Source organism: Lissotriton helveticus, chromosome 12 (assembly GCF_964261635.1).
Source record: "Lissotriton helveticus chromosome 12, aLisHel1.1, whole genome shotgun sequence".
Taxonomy (NCBI): domain Eukaryota; kingdom Metazoa; phylum Chordata; class Amphibia; order Caudata; family Salamandridae; genus Lissotriton; species Lissotriton helveticus.
This window is the reverse complement of record NC_136073.1, coordinates 691763839-691782308: the sequence shown is the minus strand read 5'-3', so window position 1 is coordinate 691782308 and position 18470 is coordinate 691763839. Positions and strand designations below refer to the sequence as shown.

Sequence of the window (18470 nt, the reverse complement as noted above, 5' to 3'; positions counted from 1 at the left end):
GGAGGGGAATGGATATATATATGGCGGCCGAAAGGGTCACGTACAAAGCTAGGAGGTGCCCAAAGAAGTTTGGTAGGGTGTGGGGCAAATGGCGTCGTTACCATGGATTGGATGGAGGGCTTTAAAGGGACATGGAGACCTGAGCTTATGATGGACATGGATGGAGTGGAGCCACAGGTCCCAGCGCTGCTACTGTTAAGGGCCTGGAAGATAACTGAAGACGACCTAATGGAAATAAGGAACTGTGTCCTAGAACAAGGGATGGGAGGGGTGGGTGGGGGGTCAAAAATGGGAATGTGGGAGTGTTGCCCGATACTGACATGCTTATTGTTTGTTTTCTATGCTGAAAAATCAATAAAAATGTTGTTTTTTTTAAAAGAGTCCGCGCGTTGCACGTGACGTGGTGTCACATGGAGGCTTCCCTTTCATCCTTCAAGGGTCGACTCAATAACCACCAGTGAGCAGAGCTGCCGCCTGGGCTTATGTGATTTCACCTGGCAACCCCTTCGACCAGTCCTGAATTTATCTGGAACAGAACTGCATTCTGTGACTTGTAGGTTTATTTTTAAATGTGTACGTATTCACTCAAACATCCCAGTATATAAAAGGCTGTTGACTAAAACAACAGGACTAGCTGAAGGTGCTGACTAGACACCTACAAGTGAGGTCGGCATCGGAGGCACCTTTTCAACACAGTAATACAAACTTATTCCTCATTGTCACTATTGTGAGGCCTTTTCACAGCTGCCAAGTTTCCGAAATCCATGTGTGACTAGATGGGTCGGTCCTGTGCTATTTCTTGGAATTGTGGGACTTGCAGTCATCTTAAACGCAGCGTCAAACCAGGAATACAAGTCACAGAATTCTAAGAAAAAAGCGGGACTGGACTAACTGCTAACTCATGGGACCTAACTCGGCTGCTATGCCAGGGTCATAACATGACTTGCATCAAATCTTGGCTTTCAATTTACAGCATTTGCAGGCTGAGATATGCAGTGTCACGATTTTCATAGTAAATACAGGCCTACGGGTTCCAGCACACCCATTGCTAGTTGGCTACAAAGTATGGACTGCCAACAGCCACTTTCCTGAGGGGGCACCTTTCAGCTATACCTTCAGATCAGCAGCAACCAGGCCTCATTTAACCAAGAGTTCTCAGCACAATGGATTTATGAGCCCATATTGCTAAACTTGAAACTACGAGTCCCAAAACACAATGTGTTATCAGTATAAAAAGCCAAGCCTGTTTGAAGGTATCGCATGACGTGACGCCGCTTGGGAACTATGACGATGTCCCGGCCAAACCAATCACAAGAAGGTTTAGGATTCTTGCTGGGGCGGGCAGCACCTGCTCCCACTCCACACCTGATGTCTATCACTACAGGGGACAAACACACTCTCCTGCAGCTGCTCGAGTTGGACATCCGTGGGGCCTTCTTCTGATACAAATGTCATGCTCCCCTCCACGGATTTTTTCTCTTATGCTATCTCCAATTCTGTCTATCACTCAGACAACACTCGGCCATCTTTGACGAAAATGTGGCTCTTGAGAGGTTAGTCTTAGAGGTCAGTAGCTTTATGGCTACAACAGTCTAGGAGATTAGAAACATTACACGTTTATGATAGGCATCTGTGTGTGTGGCTCTGTGTGTGTGTGGCTCTGTGTGTGTGTGTGTGAGATGTGTCTATGGCTCTGTGTGTGTGTGGCTCTGTGTGTGTGTGTGTGAGATGTGTCTATGGCTCTCTGTGTGTGTGTCTGTGTGTGTGTGTGTGGGGGGGCTCTGTGTGTGTGTGTGGGGGGGGCTCTGTGTGTGTGTGGGGCTCTGTGTGTGGGGGGGGCTCTGTGTGTGTGGGGGTGGGCTCTGTGTCTGCTAATACTCTCTACTACTCTTTAATGCTCACCTATTGCCATTGTAAATGTAAATGACAATACCATTTATTTCTGTTTTAAAAAAAACAAAAAATGAAAAAAATGCCATTTGCAATGCCAATAGCTCTAACTTTATCAAAGACGAGACCATTGCATTTTAAATGCTTGTTTATAAATGGGATGCAGGATAGAGCCTTTCCATGACTCTAGTACTGCCGAAGTATTTTAGCATTGATATATTATAGGAGTTAGTCTGTTTATGATTGCACGTGCTAGCATTTTAACTATTAAGGGTAAGCATGGTTAGTGGCCAATATGGCTTACAGTAGTGAGGTTCTTTATTCAGTTTCAACAATGTTATTATTATGGCTTCTCTTGTAGATTTCAGTAGTGTTACTTATTCTATGGCACTTGTTATGTGCTTCTATTAAGTATGGTAGGAGCATCTCTTTGTATGTTATAAAGAAATCACGTTAGGTCACCTGGTCCCTGGTGATTTTCTCGTTTCTAGACCTTCTATGGCTATCTGTATTTTTTCTGTTGTTCTGGGTGTTTCTAGTGGCATTCTTTCAGTCCCCGCCCAGGCCATGGTCAATTCATCTAGGTAGTCACCTATGTTTTCAATGCCAGTTTGTAGTTGTGTTTTATAAAGTTCTCAGTAGTTAAAATGCACTCAGTATTTCGTTTGTAGTGAGTGTGACATTGCCTTGATTGTCTGTTATACTAATCACCATGCTTTTTTTGGTGGGGCCTTGCAATAATTTAGCCAGGGTTCATCCTCATATCTCTCTTTTGCTGTATTTCTCTGCCTGTGTGTTGTTGCCTTGGTATGCAACCTCTCTTTAATCTAACTTTTGGTATTATACCAGTGCCTTCTTTAGTAGAACTAATTTAGGGCCAGTAGCCCAGACATTTAGACCTTCTTGTAATTCTGCGTTTCTAGACTAGATTTTTTAAGGTTGTCTTATAATGGACTTGATGATCCCTACTTGCTTAGAGATCCACTCTCCTTATGGCCACTTTAACCCGTTGGCTGCGCTGAACGTTCCGCGCCAGTGCAAAACGTTCTAAGAAACGGGCGGGCCGCGCCGGCCAATGGATGTGCGCAGCACTTTTGAGGTAGTGCTTGCGACGGCCGTTGGTCGACAGCAGCAGCCGCCAACGGGTTAAAAGCTCCCCAGAGTGTTGACTCCTCCTCCACTGTCTTTACATTTGTGGCAAAGTATTCCTTACTAGGCAGTGCTATTCTGTATTTAAAAACAGTGTTGCAATTTGATAATACAGTTTAACAGTACATGTTAGGGCACACAAAGCAATGCATTTTTGTAATACACATAATATCAAAATACAGATATAAGAAAATATACTTTCTCACTGCTAAAGACGTGTTATACGCAATGGGGGGGGAATTGCAGCCCGTGCAAGTACCATTAGCATATTATTTCTTCATGCCTAATGTTTACTTGAGAGGTTAGGCAATCCTCTCTCAGGTTGCCTGTTGACTGAGATTGTTTGTACCTGTCTTTTCACTAGTGGTGCGTGTACGTGACCATTAGTTGTTCAGCCTTTATCACTCAAGCATTGAAACTCCTCTATGTTGTATCTCCTCCCCTTTTTGTATCCTCATTCTTTTACTTTCTGCCACCTTTATTGATTACCCGTCTTTTGAAGAATTTCGTCATTTTAGTTGGCATTGCTAGGGTGTGGACTTTTTGGTCCAATATTGTATGTACAGTTGTGTAGTACAGCATTGCATGCTGCATATCTTTTTCTCTCAGTTCCGATGTTATGTGTGCATGTGGTTTCCTTGCCACCTGCACTCTTGGGATGAAATGGTTGAATTCCAATAATCTCTATCCTTGGTCTTCTTTTCTCTCTGGCCAGTTTTAGCACGGGATCATGGTCACAGTAGTTCAGTAAGCTCCCTAAGGTTAGCCTCTGGTAGGGAGATGAGCCCTGACTGTTCCAAGTGCTCTTTCCACTGTAAACATCTTCGAGATGGCTTGCCTGCTGAGAATTTCCAGTAGTAGCTTTTCACTGAAGCACTCAGGGTTGGTGTGCTAGATCGGCTTAATGAGGTACATGGATTTTCCTTTCTGTCCATGTCATGTCCCAGGCTAAATCACCAAAGTAAGTGTGCGCTGGTGCATGCTGACTAAGCCGAACTTGCAAACTGCCACAAGTGTTTCTTTTGGGACATTTATAACGAAGATTACCTCATTGTTGATGTTCGGTTTTATGTACGAACCTTGAGAAATCTCCAAGCTATTGGGCCAAAAGGGGGCAAAACATATGTTGGCTGCCTCGACATCTATCTACTTGTGGAACATTCTAAGCATGATGAAAAGATGGAAAATCTCAACTGAGAATAAATTTCGAGACCACAGTTCAACACACAAGAAGTGGTATTCATATTAATTTCAGTGCAGAATATCTGTATAATGGAACAACGACCTATTCAAATTAATTGAGAGGACACAATCACCCCCTATACAAACTTTGATATAGAGGCATGGAAGGTCCTAACCTAGAGTATCGACCCACCCACAACAACAAGGGTGTTGCCCAATTAAGTGGGAGAATTGTAACTTGTAACTCAGTACCAAGGTAGCCATAGGTAGTTGATGGCCAGGGGATGAATAGACTCACAGCTTTGCTTCAAGGTCCATCGACCCTACCTCTTTGTCATTTTTTGCCTACTGTGCCTCCTTGAAGACCCCAAGATAATATGTGCTAATTTCTTGGGCTGCAAGTCTGCAATTGCGGGTTCTTCGTTAAAGATAATGCAATGCAATGGAATGGCAGAGGGTTTATAATGGCTGGTATTTACAATTCAATTCAAGAGGCTTTATTCAAGTAATTCTCATAAAAGCACATTACATACATAAATTTAAAACATCATTAAAACATCATTAAATAGACGCCTCCAAGGAAATCAATTAGAATGCATAAAATGTCAATAAAAACAATTTACAAGGTAGCAAAAATGTCCACAGTTGATCAAATATGTACAAATACAACAATCCCTATATGGGTGGTCCGTCGACTATAGCTTTCTGCCTGATAACCCAAGCCCACCCCAAATATTTAGCTGTTGCTCTAGCTAATGGCAAGCAGGAGTTAGTTCAAATAATTCTCAGTGCCACTGAACTACTAGAGGTGCCTAAATTCTTACAGGCAGGTGTTAACCAAATCCGCCTTGGAGCGGCATAGGCCCTACAAGAGAATAGAAAGTGCCCAATAGTTTTTTGTGGTTCCACAGACAGGGCAGGTGGTGTTAGATGATCCCCTCCACCTGCCAGTTAGGGACCTAAGGGGAAGGGCTCCTATCCTCATCTGAAAGAGAAGTTTCCTGTCCCCTGGCTTGGTTGTATTGTCCCAGTACAGTTCTATGGCAGGGAATGATTTAGCTTCCAGATATCGACCTGCCATAGATTCCGCATCGGTTTTTCTCCAATCCCACTTAGCCACATAATCCCAATAACGCTCCTTAATTGGTTTTTTACTGGGAAAAGCGACTCCTAGCGGATTGTCCCAAAGGAATTGAAGGCCAAGCACACACAACAAGGTTCGAAGATCCTTTAGCCATTTTATCCTGTGAAACACATCAGCTTCAATCATTGCTCGGAAGCCCTCGGCATAGTGTTTGAGCTCTGGAGTAGTCCAGAGCCGCCTCCAATATAGAATCGGGCGAAGCCAGATCACCTACGGCCTTTCTGCCCAAATCATATCTGAGGGGGAGAAAGGGGGAGCAAGGGGGTACTTTTGGGAAGACCTGTAATTGTCCTAAAAAACTTGTTTTCGGACTTCTGCATACAGAGGAGCTTCCCGAATCCCCACAGCTCTGCCCCATATAATGCTGATCCCAGGGCTTTTGCCTCGTAAACCTTTAGAGCTGGCGCTATTGGTTTGGACTTAGATTTTCTATGCTCAGCCCCAAGGGCTCCCACTATTTGCCTATGCCTTAGTATCGTAAGATTGATATGCTGGGACCATCTTAGATCATCAGTTACATAGATACCTAGATAAGTAAAGGCTCTAACTACCTCTAACGGACGTTGGTTCATAAACACCCTGGACCGAAAATTACGGTGGGGGTTAAAAGTCATTAGTTTAGGTTTTGCTACATTGACTTCTAAACCGTGCTCCCCACAAAATTCGTCAAAAATATAGAGGGCACGTTGTAGGCCACTCGGGATCAGCTGGTATTTACTCATTCACTTAAGATTAAAAAATGTTTACCCTCTTGTGTTCCCCTTTTGGATTATAACAACCTGTCTAAAATGTGTAGAATGTTATAACCCCATTATTGTCCTTCAATCAAGAGCTATATAGTTTATTACATTTTATTTTTTAAACACATTTCTTGGTATAGACCTTCTCATGGAAGCTTGTGCTTTTAGCCTCACGAGGATTAAAAAAATAAGTATAACCTGATGATGGTGCAAACTATGTGTAGAGTTTTGCGCTGGTTTCGCGTTCCTTGACTCTGAGGCTGATTTAATACCATTGGTTCATCTAAGGATTGCAGCAGTTTGTTTCGGATGTCGGTAATTGAGTAGTCAGTTTCTCTCGGTGGTGTGCATCCTGACTTATGGCTGCATAGTAAAATAACTTTTTCGCTTTTCTCCTGTAGTTGACTGGTTTCTGTGCACGTTTGTGTTTCATTTGGATTACTGCAGTTGCACTTACTCAATCGTATTATTATTCCAAGTATTAAGACTGCATCAGTTGGCCTAATGTTCTTATGGTTTGGATGCTCCTCTGGAGTGATAGTTGCGCTTTACAAGTGATTTCATTCATTCATTCATTAAGATTGCCCCAAACCCTAATCTAAACTGAGATCTAGCCCTACCGTATTAAACACATTAAAAGTGTTAAATCAAGTCTAACATTGTTTTAAATCAAGAATAAACCTCTCACTAAGCCTAGTATCGAAGACTAAGTATAAGTTAAGACCACTAAGTTAAAATCATCCAAACTAAACCCTAAATTCTTAACTGTAAAAGATTGTTTTATGGCGAGTACTCAAAACTACATTTCTAATCCTACATCAGTTCATCATCAACATCAATATACTTTATTCAATTTTACAAATAAAATCATAAAAGATCAAAAAAGTTTACGCACCAATGTTCACAAAGTCATCCATATGTTAACACTCTCGATAGGAAACCTACAAGACAAAAGCAGGCAAATGGGGAATTTAAACATCAGTTATAGTTTCAACCCATAACCAAAGCGCCTACACATAAAACCTTTTGTCACAAGTAATCCACATTTCCTGAAGGTAGCTCAAAATCTATAACTCATATTATAAATATAAGGACAAATCACAAGTTGGAAACATTGAGAATCATAATCCTAGGCATATGTCTACTGATGAACTCCTAAATCTAAACCAAATCTCTCAAAAGAGCCTGTTGTAGAAGTGGCCTATAGCTGGACAGCTGCCAAAAATTATTTATGTCCGGTTCATCCACCTCTCACTTCTCCAACTTCCTTTAGAGCACAGTGGATGATAATTTGCCTACAACGGAGCTTACACCTGTTCTGCCGACTGAAAAGCTCTCTAGTCTGACCCAACACAGCTGAGGTTGGTTTCCGAGAGTCCACCCTAGTCACGGTGGTCTGTCCAGTGCCATGTTCTCCTGTGTTTTTCCTGCTCAAGCTCAATGTGTGCGACCTTGCAACTTGTGCGTGAAATTAGTTTAGTTTTGTTGTTTCTGAGACCTGCTTATGAGACAGCAAATGTGCAGGCAGGTGAGCCACTGCGATAATGACACAGCGCCATCATTTGTTTCCAAAAGAGGCTCTCAACATCCATGTAGAAGCCACTATAGTAGACAAAGGCTGCTGGCACTGTAGTAAACTTTTTGTCGGGTTTCCATAGCTGGGGTGGGAGAGACAGTGCCTTGGCCTTTCCACCCATATGTCAGCTTGTCCACCGAATGATAAAGAGGCCACAAGTCTAAACATGTAACCTAAAACTGGCTCCAAAGCCTAAAGACTTACTTTATTATTGAAACTCTAAGCCGAAAGTGCAATTTTTATTTTGAATTTGTATGGTTAAGCATAATTAATCCCAGATTACTAAATCTTCACCAGTACCCAAAGCATACCTCTCTCAAAGACATACAAAGACTTAATGATGTACTGAAAGATGTACAGCTCTGGTTGACAAGCAACCACCTGAAACTCAATCCTGACAAGACGGAAACTCTCCTCATCTCGAATAAGGAAGAAAACCCCCAAATGGCCGAATGGCTAAAGGCCATCGATGCCTTCAACGGGAATCTCACTCTAGCAGACTCTGTCAAATCTCTAGGCATCACTCTAGACTCAAAACTGAACATGACAAGACACATTAAGAACTCAGCCAAAAGTGCTTTCCTTAGCCTCAGACTGTTGAACAAAATAAAACCCCACATTGCGTCCAATGATCTCAAACAGGCCACCCAATCTCTGGTACTGTCAAGACTGGACTATGGGAACACAGTCCTCTCAGGAATTCCAAAATCACACCTGGTTCCCAGCAAAACAACATTGCATGCGGCCGCCAGAATGATCACCGGTATCAAGAAATTCGAGCATATCTCCCCTGCACTCAAGGAACTTAATTGACTTCCAGTCGAAATGCGGATTAGTTTCAGAACAGCTTGCCTCACCCATAAAGCCCTTCACACTGGCAAACCTGAGTACTTGGCAAAAAAACTCATGAAAGCCAGCCAGACCAGGAACCTGAGAAGTTCTAACTCCCTCCTACTCATCCCACCAAAAACAAAAAAAAACAAAAAAACTGCGGACCGATCTTTCACTGGACGTGCTCCCAAAATTTGGAACTCCATTCCCCCTCACATCACAACCATTCCCTCCTTTGTAGAATTCAATAGCCAACACAAAACCTTGTACCTCAACCGCTCCCTAGGGATTGGATAGCTTGGGGCAACTAGCGGACTTCGGGCTCAGCTCCAGCACAATGACTTCAAAGAAAAAACGGTCCTGCACTACAATATGTTGCTCTCTATTTTTGCGTGCCTATGTTGATATGTCACTCTTCTATCCTGTATCTGATGATTATTTGTTATGTTCCCATTGCAAAGCGCTCCGATACCCCTGGGTCTGGTCAGCGCTATAGAAAACTTCTTAAATAAATAATAATTTAAAAAAATTGAGGCATAGACTGGATACCAAAAGCTTACCCTTTGTTCAAACCCCAAAACCCTTAAAACATGAACCCCTGAATTCAAATTTGTACTCTAAATCTGAGTCTAACTTTAATTGCAAGTTTGAATCCCTAAGTCTAGGAATAGGTGCTTAGGCATTAGCCATTAAGGCAAAAAAATAAAGGGACCTGTTCGTAAATAATAAGTACATCAGGGAATTATAACCGCATGTATATGATTTTCATTGATTTATTATCTATTTGGACTTCACAAAAATTTCATCAAGTATGCAAGGGATATGTTTGAAATTAGTCTTTTTGGCCTATGCCTGTTTTCCCATCTACTGTTAGGAATTGCTTGAATGCTGACCTGCTGCTGGTTTAGGGTTAGATAAAATGTGCAGTTCTAACTTTTTGCTACTGTTTCCCCCTTGCAGTTTTATTTATATTTATTTATAAAGTTTTATATAGCGCGAACTTGATCCAGTGAAAAATATGTGCTTGGAGCACTCCTTAATGCTACTTGCTCCAACATTTCTGTCCGACAATTAAATACGTTTTTAGAGTGGGGAAATGTATGTATTGGAAGTTATGAATCCCCATATCTACTGACTTTGTCCATGTCATCAACATTCCCTATAGGAACACTCCTGGGGACCCCGATTACTAAAGTGATCAGCCTTTTCAGTGTGAGAATCCCTTGACTTCTGATCCAGTGACTCACGATAAGGACATTCTGAATATACATGCATCTTTTTCCCACTGTAGAGGACTCGTATGGTTGGAAACTATTTTTTAAATGAACTGTAAGCCTCTAACTCTCCTTCAAAATATAATTTCTTATGCCAAAATGTAAGCTCAAAGCCTGAACCATTATACCTACACTACTAGTTATCATACTGCAAATGTAATCTCCCAGACAAAGCACTTTAGGAAAAAACAAAACAAATCTCCTGGAGCGTAACTCTGTACGTTACGTTATGAACCTTTTCCTACAAAGGATGTGTTAAAGTACGTATCAAAATCTAGGAGAAAGCACTGGTTTGATAAAAGAAAGCATACTACCATATCCAAATAGTTAAGATCAAAAGAAAGACGATGTCTTGTGTTAAAATACCCAAATAAATAATGGCAGTTGATGGGAGGAGGAATGCAATTGTAACATCACAATTACTACTAGACAGCCTACTCTCTTCTGTATCCAGTTACCAAAACAACTTAGAAATAAGAATGAATTGCATGGACATTTCGATGGGATGCATGTATAGATAATGAGAGGGCGGGTGATGCAGTCTCCTGTCCTGTATGCAATTTTATATGAATACTTTGACAACAGAAAAAAAGACAGGAAAAATAACTCCTCATAGGCTAAATACTAGAGCTGGCACACCGTGAAAGGTATGTCTCTTAGGAAATGGGCTATATAATCCGCTGCACCAGTTCAAGAGAAATATGTTTGTTGACTTTTCAACTCATGTAAACGGTTCCAATGGTCTTCGTCAGGACAGGTACACAATATAAACAGATAGGCATCACACAAACATGACTGAAAAATTAGAGTTGGAGAATTTTAAAACCTATACTTATGGGGAAAAAATATTTACGAAAAAATATTGAGGAATCCCATTGAGTGACTAAGTTGAATAAATTGTAATCACTTAAAAAACAAAATTCAAACCCAGTATGGACGATTAGCCAGGTCGAAGGAAACCTAGTAAGTACAAAAAGTTGGTAAACTTCACATTATTTAATTGTAGTAAATACATTCTTTTAGGTAACATACCCATAAATCCAAATAAAAAGACATTTCGATAAATTTTGAATTTGAAAAAGTGCAAATAACTCAAATCAAGAGTATGTTGAAAGAAAATTAATGATTGCTATAGCGCTGTCTAATCATTCAAGCTGCCCACAAAAAATCTTGCTCCGAAGAGAATTATCCAGCCGATGGGCTTTCTCAAAGCCCTTGTGGATCTAATGACCATCCTCTTGGTTTTAGAGGTATTCACTGCCAAACCTTGCAAAGTACAAAAACCATTTAATTTACCTAAAAGATTCTGGACGCGTCTTTTTGTTTTTTGAGACTAACTGCCCGATTACGACTTTGACAGTGCGGCGCCAGGTCCGCCCTGCCAAAGCCGTGGTCAGACTGCCCTCCAGATTATGAGTTTCCTCCAGTCTGGCAGGCTGGTTTTTGGCATTCCCACGATGCTGCCTCTAAAATTGGACACTGCGATGGGAACGCAAAAAACAATTCCTCCATGGCATGGACTTAAATGTCCATACCATGCAGTAACAGGGGGCAAATATTGTGCCCCCATGCATGCATCCCAATGCAAAGGAAGTACAGGGGGGCTTGCAGGTCCCCCTTTGTTTCCTCTCCGCCACGGGGATCATAGAGGAGGAACCTCCATGACCAGAGCAGCAGAGAGGAAACTTGTAATATGCTTTGCGGGATAGCAGTGGTCCGCCAAGCATATTGCGGCCTTCTGACCGCTGCCACACTGCCAGGGAATAGTGGTTACCTGGCAGCTGCGGCGGGTTGTGACGGTAGGATCGCCCAACTCGTAATAAGGCAGTTGGGAGACCGCCACGCTCCTAGTAGTCTGATGGTCTGTGGACTGCCAGACTTAATTGGGCCATAAGAGAGGGGAGGTGGCGGCATTGCTGTGATTTATAAAGATAGCTATACTTGTAGCTTTACCCAGTGGACTGCGAAAGCGCCATTTTCTAGAATAGCCCTAATGGACAACTTTTACGTTTTCTGGACTGCTCATTTATCCCCAGCCCCCCCCCGTCTAAATCTTTCAGAGAAGCAGTAGTCAATGTGGCTAGCGCTTTAGCGCTTAAGCTAGCCAACTTCGCCATTATTGGTGATTGGAATCTCCATCTGGAGTCTGGTAATGACCTGGACATTCACAACTTCCTTGGCGACATGACAGCCTGCCAACTACTCCAATGAGTTCCAGGACCCACACAAATGCGTCTGGCCACCTCCTTGACCCTGTTCTGTCTAATATTCCGCTCCTTGAGGCTCCGTCGTCTCTACCTATGACATGAACCGACCACAACCTTGTACTTTTCTCGCTACACCTAGAAGGCTTTAAATTCCAGGGCCTTCACAATCTGATATTTAAATGCCCTTGACACACCTTAGATCATTCCACCTTCTGAGACGCTCCCGCCATTACACAGCCTGCACTGCTTACCAACATGGAGACGTCAAGCAACTGTTTCAGGAAGTGGGTTAATCAGGCTTTGGACCAATGTATTGTGGCTAAATGTATCCATCCCAAGAAAGCCTGGTCTAATGTCTGGTTTGATGAGGCTCTCACAAAAATTAGGAAGAACTGTACAGTGTTAGAACGCACCTGGAGATGCTCATACAGTCCCACTGCTAAACTTGAATATAAAACGGCCGTGAAGGCCTATCATAAACAGATACAGAAATCTTGTGCCACCTATTTTACTAACAAAATCAACACCATTAACAACCCCTCCAAAACAATATTTTCCTTGCTGAAGCGCCTTGAGACCTCACAGTGACGAGCCGCGCTATATAAGAACTTCTGACATTGACATTGAAGGATATGGTAAAATCCCCGTTGTCATCCGAAAACACTATTACATCTAATGCCCAATGTGAAGCTTTGGCCACCTATTTTATCAACAAGGTGGCAGGTATATATGACAGCTTCCATCCTAAGCGTGATGCCCTGAACCCTTTGAGGGGTATTTTCTACTGGCAGTGAAATCCATTCCCTCCCTGCTTTCCCATCAATCACGGTGGAAGGGATTCAGGCATTGTTCACCAAGATAAAATCGGGGTCCCCAGATGAGCCCATAAACCGGAACCTTTTGTTAAGTTCCAAGACTGCCTCTTACCTTGCTGTCTGGAAATCATCAACCTCTGCCTATCATCCGTGGAGTCCCCGCAATCTTGGAAACATGATAAAGTAATCCCATTTTAAAGAAGCCAACATTAGATGCCTCCAGGCCGGAGAATTATCGTCCGATCTCTCTGCTTCCTTTTCTGGCAAAAATAACAGAATCCCACGTGAACACCACTCTAACCCAGTATCTGGAATGTCACCCCATACTAGATTCCTCGCAAAATGGCTGCAGATCTTTTGACTGGGTGTGAGTGTTTGATTGGTTCAGATGCTCCGTCCATCATCACCCCCTTTTGTACCACTTTGTTTGCCATAAGTTGGCAGGGTATGCTCAGACGTGAGTCCCTTGCTCGCTTTGCCACTGGATTCAAGCAAGCCTGGCTGAAGACGGCTGAAATGCCAGAAACCGGTCCTAGGAAGCTTGTTTCCGGTCCAGGGAAGGCATGGCTTGGCAGTTAGGGCTGGACTGTTCCTATGAGGCACAGGGTCAGACTGATTTGCATATGGCCATGTCTGAACAGGGTGGGCTAAAGAACGGTGATGGATTCAACCCAGATCTTTTGACTGGGTGTGAGTGTTTGATTGGTTCAGATGCTCCGTCCATCACCACCCCCTTTTGTACCGCTTAGTTTGCCATAAGTTGGCAGGGTAGGCTCAGACGTGAGTCCCTTGCTCACTTTGCCACTGGATTCAAGCAAGCCTGGCTGAAGACGGCTGAAATGCCAGAAATCGGTCCTAGGAAGCTTGTTTCCGGTCCAGGGAAGGCATGGCTTGGCAGTTCGGGCTGAACTGTTCCCATGAGGCACAGGGTCAGACTGATTTGCATATGGCCATGTCTGAACTGGTGTGGCAGAGTGGGCTAAAGAACGGTGATGGATTAAACCCAGATCTTTTGACTGGGTGTGAGTGATTGGTTCAGATGCTCCGTCCATCACCACCCCCTTTTGTACCGCTTTGTTTGCCATAAGTTGGCAGGGTGTGCTCAGACGTGAGTCCCTTGCTCACTTTGCCACTGGATTCAAGCAAGCCTGGATGAAGACGGCTGAAATATAATGACCCATATCTGCCATTGGGTCATCCAAGCTAGTTTTGGCCAGGCTGGACTATTTTAACAGCCTGTTGCTGCGCTCTAATAAATCTGTGATTAAAAGGCTACAGCGTACCATGAACGCGGCAGCTCGCACACTGTTTGCCCTACCCAGGTACTGTTCAGACCTGGTCTCCTGCGCCGCCTTCACTGGCTGCCTATAGAGCAGAGTATCCATTTTAAAGCACTTTGCGTTACTTATGAAATCTTGGCAGGCTCACGTCCGGCTATTCTGAGCAATCTTTGCCATCTCTACATCCAGACGTGGGCCCTCCGCTCGGATGATCTTCAGTTGGTACGAGTGCCACGATTCCCTAGAACCAGAACAGAAGGGCATTCATTTAAGGTGCTAGCAACGACTATCTGGAATTCCCTGCCACTTTCCATCAGAAATATTTGTAACCTTCTATCCTTTAGAAGGGCAGTGAAGACCAGGCTTTTTCAATAATCAGTAACTTCTTTCGCACTTTCCCCTCTAGCAATTAGCGCTGGGACATCCCTTTTCCTGGACAGCCATGCGCTTTACAAATTTCCTAACATAACAGAGTGCATCAGCTGCGAATAGTAGAATTGAGATTTAGAAAGCACTCAAAAGTGGAGCATCGTTGAAGCTAGTGCCAACAAAATTCACAATCTGGTTCATGTAAGTGAAAAAAGCTATGGTGGCAGAGAACAATCCTGGCGCTCTTGCTTGTTAACTAGGGATTGGCCAGTGTTTTCCCCCCATCCCATGGAAACCACTGTACAATTGATAGATATCTGAAAGAGCCATCAAGCCGCAGATCACTTGACTTTATGAATTCTCCCTAGTTACCAGTCTGGATTCAGAAATGTTTCAGCAGTACCTCTGCGCGCCCGGAGACTGTGTCGTATGGCTCCGTGATGACGTTGACACCGGCCATGAAGTCAGTGGTGCCATATAAGTACCTTCCGGCGCACTGACGTTTTTTTCTCAACGTTGCAGCATGGATCTGGAGAAGCGGTTCATTGGGACAAATTTTGACTTGCTTTAACACTTGGTGTTGGTGGAACAGTGTGCTTTGATCTGAAGAGTACAGGTTTAAAACCTTGTGGGTCTTATAGCCTACATAGGTCAGTGATGGACCTGCATACAATTTGTATGCAGGGTTTAGACGAGCACCACAGCGCTGAGGATTGTGGCTCTTGCCAGAAGCTAAAGCCGATGTTGTTAAAGGAGCGCCGTTTGAAGTTGATGGTGGAGCCTGTGTCGAGATCCTCGAAGGCTTCCCGGCCTCTGTCTTCATCGGCTCGGGAACCGCATTCTTGGGGTTGATCTAGGAGCCAAAGTTGTCTGTACCAACGTTGTCTGTCCCGCATTGATATTTAAAGGAGTGATTACGAAAATTGAGCAGGGAGTGCAAATGACAGCAACTTGAATCCCCCTTGGACACAAAGTAATGACCTAAAAACAAACAGTTAAAAAGGGAATAAAAAGGAGAAACAAGCATTTACAATGCAACGGTTTCGCCTTTGGAAATGTTAAAGCTATTTGCAATGTAAATGACAATGCCATTTATTTATCTGTTTTCAAAACCAACACATAAATACAAATGTTGTCATTTACAATGCCAATAGCTCAAACTTTTCCAAAGGCGAAACCGTTGCATTGTAAATGCTTGTTTTTCTCTCCCTCTCCAGCTCGCTTGCTTTCTTTTTATTCACCCTGTTTTGTCAGCTGGCAGAAATATAATTCTTTCCCCTCTTTCTTTCCCATTACAAGCCTCCGTTTTTTGTTTGTTTTACTGTATGTTTCACGGCCCCTAATGCCCCTAGGGAAATTACCTTGTTTAAATGGCAGTGTCTCCGAGGCATGAATCCTTTCCACTCTCGCCCTACGAGTGTTGAAACAGCCAACAGACTGTAAAGAATAAATAATAAAAAAGTATTGATTATTTTGATGACTGTGAGATTCAATTAAGTATTAATTTTGCCCTCCAGTGGACCTATCAAGGCATTCAAACAGGGGCAGGCTCGGCTGAGCTAAATACGTGCTGAGTGCCTCGGGCCTTAAATAGGGAGAACATGTATTTACGTACAGTATTTGAAGCCGAGTGCACTGAGGCACAGAGTCCAACACTTAAGTGCTGTGCAAATTAAGCCCCGGTGACAGGGACATTGTTTGCAGCGATAGGAGTATTGACTGCAGAAGTGCCTTTCATGACAGTTTAAACTATTTTGACTCGGGGATACTGAGGACTCGGACGCAGTCGGGACTGGAACAGCAGCACTTGGGGGACGGCCACTCTTCCCGTTGGTGGTGTCCGCTATAACCGACCCGAGAACGCTCTGAATTTCTGAGGCCCCGGAAGAGTGCTTAAACTGCCGGGCAGCGTTGCACACGTGCTGAGCGTTTAAGACTACAAATACATGATTGGTTTAGGCGCTAGGCTCTCTTTGGTAGCAAGGTGTACGCGGTGTGGGCATTCACAGCGCTAGTGATTGCCGGAGTTTGGATTACGGGCTGGCCACTCTGGGTCCGCGGCTCCTCGCCCCTGAAGACGGCGGTTCCTCTCTCCCTAGGATGGAGATGCTGCGGCGCTCCTCAGTCTTCGCGGCTGAGGTGATGGAAGCCTTCGACCGCTCGCCCATGGACAAGGAGCTGGTGTCCCAGGCCAAGGCCCTGTGCAGGGAGTTCATCCACTCTCGACTGGCGCGGGCTGGCGTCGGCTGGAGCAAGGCTGACCACAGCCCGCCGGTGCCAGCGGGAATGCTGGCCGAGGTGTCCGCCGTCCTTCTTTTATTTTTTTATTTATTTGAGGCTAGGTAAGATGATGCCGGGTTTCATCAGTGAGTCCCGAAGTGCCAATGGAGGCAGGTGGGACCACCAACAATTATTATAAGGCCCATGTACTTAATTTATCCATCAGACTGTGTCACAGCGCAAGAGAGAAAAACAAAAAAGAGGGAGAGTAATACAAAAACGGACAAAGGGAGAATGCAGGCATGAAAACGAACTTTCAATAGTAAGAAAGAGAGGCTGAGAGGAGCATATTTACAAAGAAATAACAGTGCGGCGCTGAAAGCAATTAAGCAGCGCCGCACTACCTCATTTAAACAAGAGATACGTGAATATAACAGCAATAAAGACAAGTCAGGTCCCGGGCCGGCAGCCAATCACAGCGCGGCCCGGGAAATGACGTCACGGGGGTGTCCCGGGCCGGCAGCCAATGACAGCGCGGCCCGGGACAAAGGGGCGGGACTTAAAAAAAGTCCCAGAAACGCCCCCGAATCGCGTTTTCGCAAGAAAGCGTGATTGACAACCTCTGTCTCCCAATGGCTAGCCTCCATTTATGGAGCTAGCCAATGGGAGACCGAGGCTGAACCAAAGTCAATATGTAGGAATCATGAGGTTTCGCCGTGGGAGGAGCAACTGCTACGCAGTTGCAACTCCCAGGTCGAAACCTAAAAAACCCAGCTATTTTTAAGCACTCGTGCTTGTGGTAGCATGCCCCTAGCGAGAGCAGCAGTGCGCGGGACATCTGTTTCCAATTAGCACGCGCGCCTCTGCTCGCTCCCGCAAGTTGGATGCCAAAACAAGCACGAGTGCCTAAAAAACGAGCGACCAATTTCTAAAGGTCAACTCCTAGGGCAGCGTATGCGCGCTGCCTGGGCAAGACCTAAATACCACAAAGCTAAATTATACAGCGAGAAGCGTGCTAGAAGTAGGTCCAAGATAATCCGTAATTTTCACAACATGTACAGCAAACACTGATGCATAAATGGTTACTTGTATAAGTCAAACACTGAGGACCTGGTTGACTGTATTGTAGGGTACCACTGCCTCTCCCCTCTTCAGCTGGAGAAATTTCACATTCAAACGCAAATAATTCCAGGATTCTCTTTTATTTTGTGGTGAATACTCCTTTATCACTAGAGAATACCCTAAAATGGCTGTTATCTCAAAGCCTTTCAGTGTTTATAGTTTTTTTTTATATATAATAATCTGTTTTTTGTGCTGAGCTTATCAACGTCATTTATCAATGCTTGTCTTGTTTTCCAAATTCAATTCCGATTTACATTTTTATCTATGTACAGTATCTCTACATGTTTCAAGTATAAATGTTTTCTAGAAATAAGAAAATAATAAATTAACATTCTTTGTTTGATTCTCTTATGTAGATCGTTCTTCAAGTTCATGACCACATACCTAAGCAATTATTTTTTCTTTGAAAAAATGACTAGAAAGTGGAAAATAGTTGTTGACATACCAGTTGTAAAACTATCAAGCTCCTTCATTTGTGCGGCATGCATTCTGTCTACCTCTGAATTCAAAAGCAATTGTCATCACTTCCATTTTAAAAGGGTGCTCGTATTGTTTTTGATCCTAAATTATGAATTAACCAAGTATGATAAAACCACATTTGAACCTTTAACTCTGTTTATTGCTCTTACCAAACATTCTTCTTGTCATGCAGACCTTGATTGCTTGCCGCT

The 18470-nt window shown here is 43.6% G+C and overlaps 1 protein-coding gene across 1 annotated transcript in view; it reads left to right on the top strand.

The window, feature by feature from the left end:
* Positions 1-18470, top strand: part of VAC14 (VAC14 component of PIKFYVE complex) — a 1984055-nt gene that overhangs the window by 132153 nt on the left and 1833432 nt on the right. The gene's annotated exons all lie outside the window — the stretch shown is intronic.